Here is a 6,176-nt window from a genome sequence, read left to right on the forward strand (position 1 = left end):
AGTAATTTTGTTAATATGGTAAAGGTAAATTTGGTAGTTTATTTGATCAAACATTTATATGCTCTACTCTCCCTCCAAATCTCTCTAATTTGGGTAAATTATAAATGAGGGGTTATAAGTAGTTAGAACCTCCCCAAACCCCTCTAAATTCCTCCCCTTTCTCCCTTAAAAAACTCCGAAACAAGATAATTTAACTTACTCTCCCTCCCTACCCTACTCCCCTCTACTCTCCCTCCATCCAAACAAGCTATTAGTCCCCAAGTAATTAGATAATCGACTAAGAGCAGAAGTCCTAAATTTCTCAAGCTTAAGTTTCCCCGTACTATAAATGACTGCAAATATACAAGGACAGTTGAGTTCCAAAATTCAATTGCCTTCTTTGGTGCAAACTTGTTATGCATGTTGTTTCCATGGAGTCCTGTTTGAGGAACGCTGTCACAAGAGGAGCTTGTGAAACAAGTAGAGGAGCCAATGAGGAGGCCCAAGTGCACAGCATTTCAATACAAAATAGCCTGGATGCAAGGTTTGAAACGGTAAAGGAGGCAGGAGAAGATACAAAGAATCAATCTCCATCACCGAAGATACAAAAGGTTATATTCTTGCTGCGAGATCAACAGGATTTTAAGAAGTACTATGAGCCAAGGGTGGTATCACTTGGTCCCATCCATCATGGTAATGAAAAGTACCAGCTAGTAGAGAGGTACAAGATGAAGTTGACATGTGAATTCGTTAATGGTAGCGGCAAGGAAATAAAAGATTTATACAAGAAGATTGAGGATAACATCAAGGAACTAAGGGAATGCTTTGAGGAGGAGGTGACCAAAAAATATGATGATGAGGCCCTCGCATGGCTGTTGTTCGTGGATGGCTGTGCAATACTTCAATACATATACTGTGCTATTAAAGGCCAGTTCAAACAGTTGAACATAAAAACTGACAGTGTTACGTTTGGACAACAGGATTTGTTCTTGCTGGAGAACCAACTTCCTTATCGTCTCCTTGAATGGTTGATGGGCTTGAGTAAGATGGAAAATGAGTTGAGGGGATCAATTAAAGCTTACATTTCAAAGCACAGTATGGTACCAGACAATCAGCAATCGATGCAGCAACAAGAAAACAGCAATCAAGTTAACCCTCATGCACCAGAGAATCCACAACCAGAGAAACGAATATCAATGAATAAAGAGCCCGTCCATCTTCTTGACCTCCTGAGGACAAGTCTCTTGTTTTGTCATGGCCAACAAACAGACGCTGAAGAAGAACCAAATATAAAGAAAGACCAAGATTGGCAATCCTATCACAATGTGCAAGAGCTTAAAGCAGCAGGTATCCATTTAAAACGTAGTAGTAATAGTTGCTTGCAAAGCATATCATTTAGAAGAATATTCCTTCTTTTTGGGCAACTTGACCTTCCACCAATTATTGTGGATGACTCAACAAGGCCTAAGTTCTTGAACTTGATAGACTACGAAATGTGTCTCGATTTCAAGAATGATTTTGGGATCACCTCTTACATATCTTTTCTTGATTCACTGATTGATGAAGCCAACGATGTTAAGTTGCTAAGGAAAGCATGGATACTCCACAACTTCCTTGGCAGCGATGAAGAAGTGGCTAAGCTCTTCAATGAGATAGGCACCGACTTGGTGCCTAACCCCTATATATATCAGGATGTCAAGATCAAGATTCAGGAATTCTGTGACTGCAAATGTACAACATGGATGGCTCAATTCATTCACGACCATTTCAGCAGTCCTTGGACGATTCTTGCTTTCTGTGGTGTATTACTAGGACTTGGTCCAACTGCCACTCAGACTTGGTATGCTGTCGAGTCTTCCCAGTCAGGACCCTGCGATGACTTATGCAAGAATTTAACACAAACCATGCAAAAGGTAAAGTTTTATTGATTTGCTTTCTCTTTCCAAATGTCTAGCTAGCTGAAGTAAATGGTTTCTATGCCTTTCAGTTGGTGGTTGCCAAATAAAAACACTTTAATAAGAATTCAACACTAGTTATGTTTTCACATGGGTCATCCCAAGGCCACATATTGTATAAATTTGTTTACTTTGGTCTTGATGTTTTCGTGAATGTCTGAAATAAGTCAGTGTGCGTTCCAAATTGATGTAATGTGTGTGAAATGGAGATAATTATGCCTAAGATTTTGTGTGCAACTTGTGTTAAGTGTATATGTAATTGAGTTTGAGATGAATACTTGATCCAATATGTTGCCTATATTATGATTCAATCTTGTAAAGCAAAAGGTGGAAATAGACTCCAATCTCTTTGTCCTCTCTTTTCTACATGCAAGGGGCAGTTGCAGTAGCTTTTGTGAACTGTGTATCAACTTGTTACTTCATTCTCGTCATTGCGCAAGAGGCCTGGGATCTCATCCCATCTATCAAGGAGGGCAGTTCGATTATTGGGGGAGTGTTAACTATTGTGAATGAAATAGAAAATTGCAGAGATTGTAGAGAAGAAGCAATGGGAAAGAGAAGGAGAGGACACAAGGGCTATGTGTTTCAAAGTGACAGCCTATGCCCATATAAGAAGTCCTTGATGGCTACATCTTCACTTTCACTAGCATTAGAATGATCACAAAATAGATGAGAATCAAAAGGTTGAGATCCTCTAGGTGCCATAATGAATAATCTAAAAGAAAATGACGATGGCAAAACAAAGGAACGAGTACATGTCATATAAGGCTATGCAATATGCTCATTATTAATAACCTTGTATGATCATAGTGGATGCCCTAAGCTAGAGTACATGAAGCGCACACAATGATTTATGCAATATGAACTTGTGTGGGGCATTCTAACAAACAGTTTGTGTACAATAGTGAAAAAATGCAATTTCAGAAGCTCCAGGTAATTTCTAGTTTCCCCACATTTTACACGCACACAATATAAACTACTCAAGGGCAGAACACACTGCCAATATGAACCAATATGAAAGCACCAAAGCCGCCATTCAAGATTTTGTTCATAATACATGCGTTAATATGAGATGTCATAAAGCCGAAAGTCCAAAAAACTCCTATGAAAAAGTTCGATTGATCAAGAGTTCGAGACACAATCGTAAAAAATTTCGATTGATTAAAAAATCGATCAGAAAATTAGAAATTTTGGCAAACAAGTTCGATCAATCGAAAAGCAATTGAAGAGCGACTAAAAATTATAGAAATGATGCTACTGAAGTTCAAAACCCTCTAAATGATCTAGATGCAACAAACTATAATACAAAAAACTAAACATGTTTGTTTCTGAAAATAAAATCGAACCCATAAAAGATTTCTTGACAGACAAGAAAATATATTCTAAAATAATCTCTAAATAATACATAACCATAATAGGACCCAAATTTGACCTAAAAAACATTAAAATTGCCTAAAAATAAGGATATAAATGCTCTAAATCTAAAATTACAAATTAAATACCAAAATTAATAAATTACAGTAATTAAATAGTAAATTGTGTGCTACATCAGACCCCTCCACTTGAAACAAACTCGTCTTTAAGTTCATCTTTGAAATCTAAAATCTTCCACTCCAGGTAAACAAATACTTTGAATACTTGAGCCTCTTGATCTTCTTTCCATACTTGCAACTCATCAATGAAATAAACAAATCAACTTGAATTTCTTTTTCCTTAGTTTTCATACAATTGTTGAGATTAATAAAATAAAAACTGACAATTGCATCAAATCTATCAACCCCAATAAAATCAATAAACTTTGTTCCAGTGTCTCCCACCAAAATAATAGGTGCTTGAACATTGCAATCATCAAACTTGATTTCATTGAAATCATTGACAACTTTCTTTATAATTTCCTCTTTAATGGTCTCTACTATCTCAACCTCAAGATCTTTCTCTATAATATGGTCTTCATTAATCTCCTCCACAATCTTGATTTCACGTTTTTCTTCTATAACAAGACCTTCATTAATTTCCTCAAAAATCTCTATATTTTCTTCTTTGACTTCTACATATTCTTCAAGAAAAGTATTTTCTTCAACATGTAATTCTTCTCTTAATGGTGGAATATATGGCTCTTTAAAATAATTCAAGTGTGAACTTCTTGGCCAATAATAATCTTGTTTCTTATATGAAAAAAGTTCATCACAATTCAAAGAAAAAAAATCTGATAGCAAGCATCTTTTTCATCCTTGGCCATAAACAAATTTTGTTTTTACCTCGTATGAGTCTATCAAACTGCATTTGTTCTAACCAGCGTAAGGTATACTCTCTAAGTTTATACAGAGCAAGAAAATCTTCTTTATAAAAATAATCATTAAAACTTGCAATTCTTTTATAAGGCCAATATGAAATTTGTTTACCAATAGGTTGCTTGTGAGTTATGTCCCCGTGATAGTTATCCCTATGGTTTCCATGCTCCAATGACGGCATCCTAACAAAGATATTTGTGAATGCTAGCTATATGTCATGTAATACTTGCTAAGTTTTCTGTCACCAGAATTGCTACTATCTCATACGTTAGCCACCAAACTAGGATAAATCAAGGCTCTGATACCAACTAATGAGAGAGGCGAAAGCGTTAAGAAGCAGAACACATTTACTTCCAAAAAACAAGAAACAAAACATGTTTACTTATAAAAATAACCTTGAATCCACGAGGGGTCCTTGAATCCATAAGGGGCCTTGAATCCACAAGGAGAAAGGATTCTAAGCTCCACCAGAGAAACAATAAACAAAAGTCTGAATTTTTATTAATATCAATAATTTGAAAATATTTACAGACTTTGAGGCCTATTTAAGGGCTCCGTAAAACTTAAAAGACAAAAAATTATATTCTAAATAACTCCTAAAAAATTAAAATCACTTAAACACAAGGAAATAAATGCCCTAAATCTAAAATTACAAAAATTACAAATTCAATACCAAAATTAATAAATTACAATAATTAAATAATAAATTGTGTTCTACATCAGAATGCATTACAGACTCATTTGAGAGTTGCATTGTCACAGAATTTACCAGATAGCAGATTTGAGAGTTTCTTATAAAATAAATATAACAAGTTGTAATTGATGAAATATGAAGTGAAACACAAAATGGGGTATAGAAGATTTGTATTTTTAGGAAATCGGATCAAACTTGTTATGTAATAAAGTCTGAAGGAACCCACTTTTTCTTGTGTGACAATTAACATTTTTTTTTAAAAAAAATTCTGGGCAAAGATGATCCGGCAATTATCAGATAGCATAAAGCTAGTATAAAAACAAAGATTGGCACAACCGGAATCTTATATGAATCTGAAGGGAAAAGCAATCCAAGATTGGCAATCCTATCGCAACATTCAGGAGCTTAAAGCAGCAGGTATCCGTTTGAAACGTAGTGACAATAGTTGCTTGCGTAACATATGTTTTAGTAAACAAATCCTTCACTTTGGGCACCTTTATCTTCCACCAGTTATTGTGGATGACTCAACGAGGCCAAAGTTCTTGAACTTGGTAGCCTACGAAATGTGTCTGGATTTTGAAAATGATTTCAGGATCACGTCTTAACATATCTTTTCTTGATTCACTGATCGATGAGGCCAGCGATGTTAAGATGCTAAGGAAAGCACGGATACTCCACAACCTCCTTGGCAGTGATGAAGAAGTGGCTCAGCTCTTCAATAAGATAGGCACCGACTTGGTGCCTAACCCCTATATATATCTGAATGTCAAGTTGCAGATTCAGGGATTCTATGACTGCAAATGTACAACATGGATGGCTCAATTCATCCACGACCATTTCAGCAGTCCTTGGACATTTCTTGCTTTCTGTGGTGTATTACTAGGACTTGGTCTAACTGCCGCTCAGACTTGGTATGCTGTCAAGTCTTCCTGGTCAAGACCATGAGATGACTTAACGCAAGAATCTAACACAAACCTTGCAAAAGGTAAAGTTTTATTGATTTGCTTTCTGTCGGTGGTTGCCAAATAAAAAGACTTTAATAGAATTCAACGCTGGTTATGTTTTCAAAGAATTCAACATTAGTTATGTTTTCACATGGGTCATCATCCGAAGGCCACATATAGTATAATTTTTATTTTTATTATGCCCAAGATTTTGTGTGCAAATTGTGTTAAATGTACATGTAATTAAGTTTGAGATGAATACTTGATCCAATATGTCGCCTATATTATGATTTAATCTTGTAAAGCAAAAGGT

At 35.6% G+C, this 6,176-nt stretch overlaps 1 pseudogene; it reads left to right on the plus strand.

The window, feature by feature from the left end:
• The first annotated feature begins 395 nt into the window (after positions 1 to 395).
• Positions 396 to 5,909, plus strand: LOC142611258 (UPF0481 protein At3g47200-like; annotated as a pseudogene).
• The last annotated feature ends 267 nt before the right edge of the window (positions 5,910 to 6,176 follow it).

Source organism: Castanea sativa, chromosome 9 (assembly GCF_040712315.1).
Source record: "Castanea sativa cultivar Marrone di Chiusa Pesio chromosome 9, ASM4071231v1".
NCBI lineage: Eukaryota > Viridiplantae > Streptophyta > Magnoliopsida > Fagales > Fagaceae > Castanea > Castanea sativa.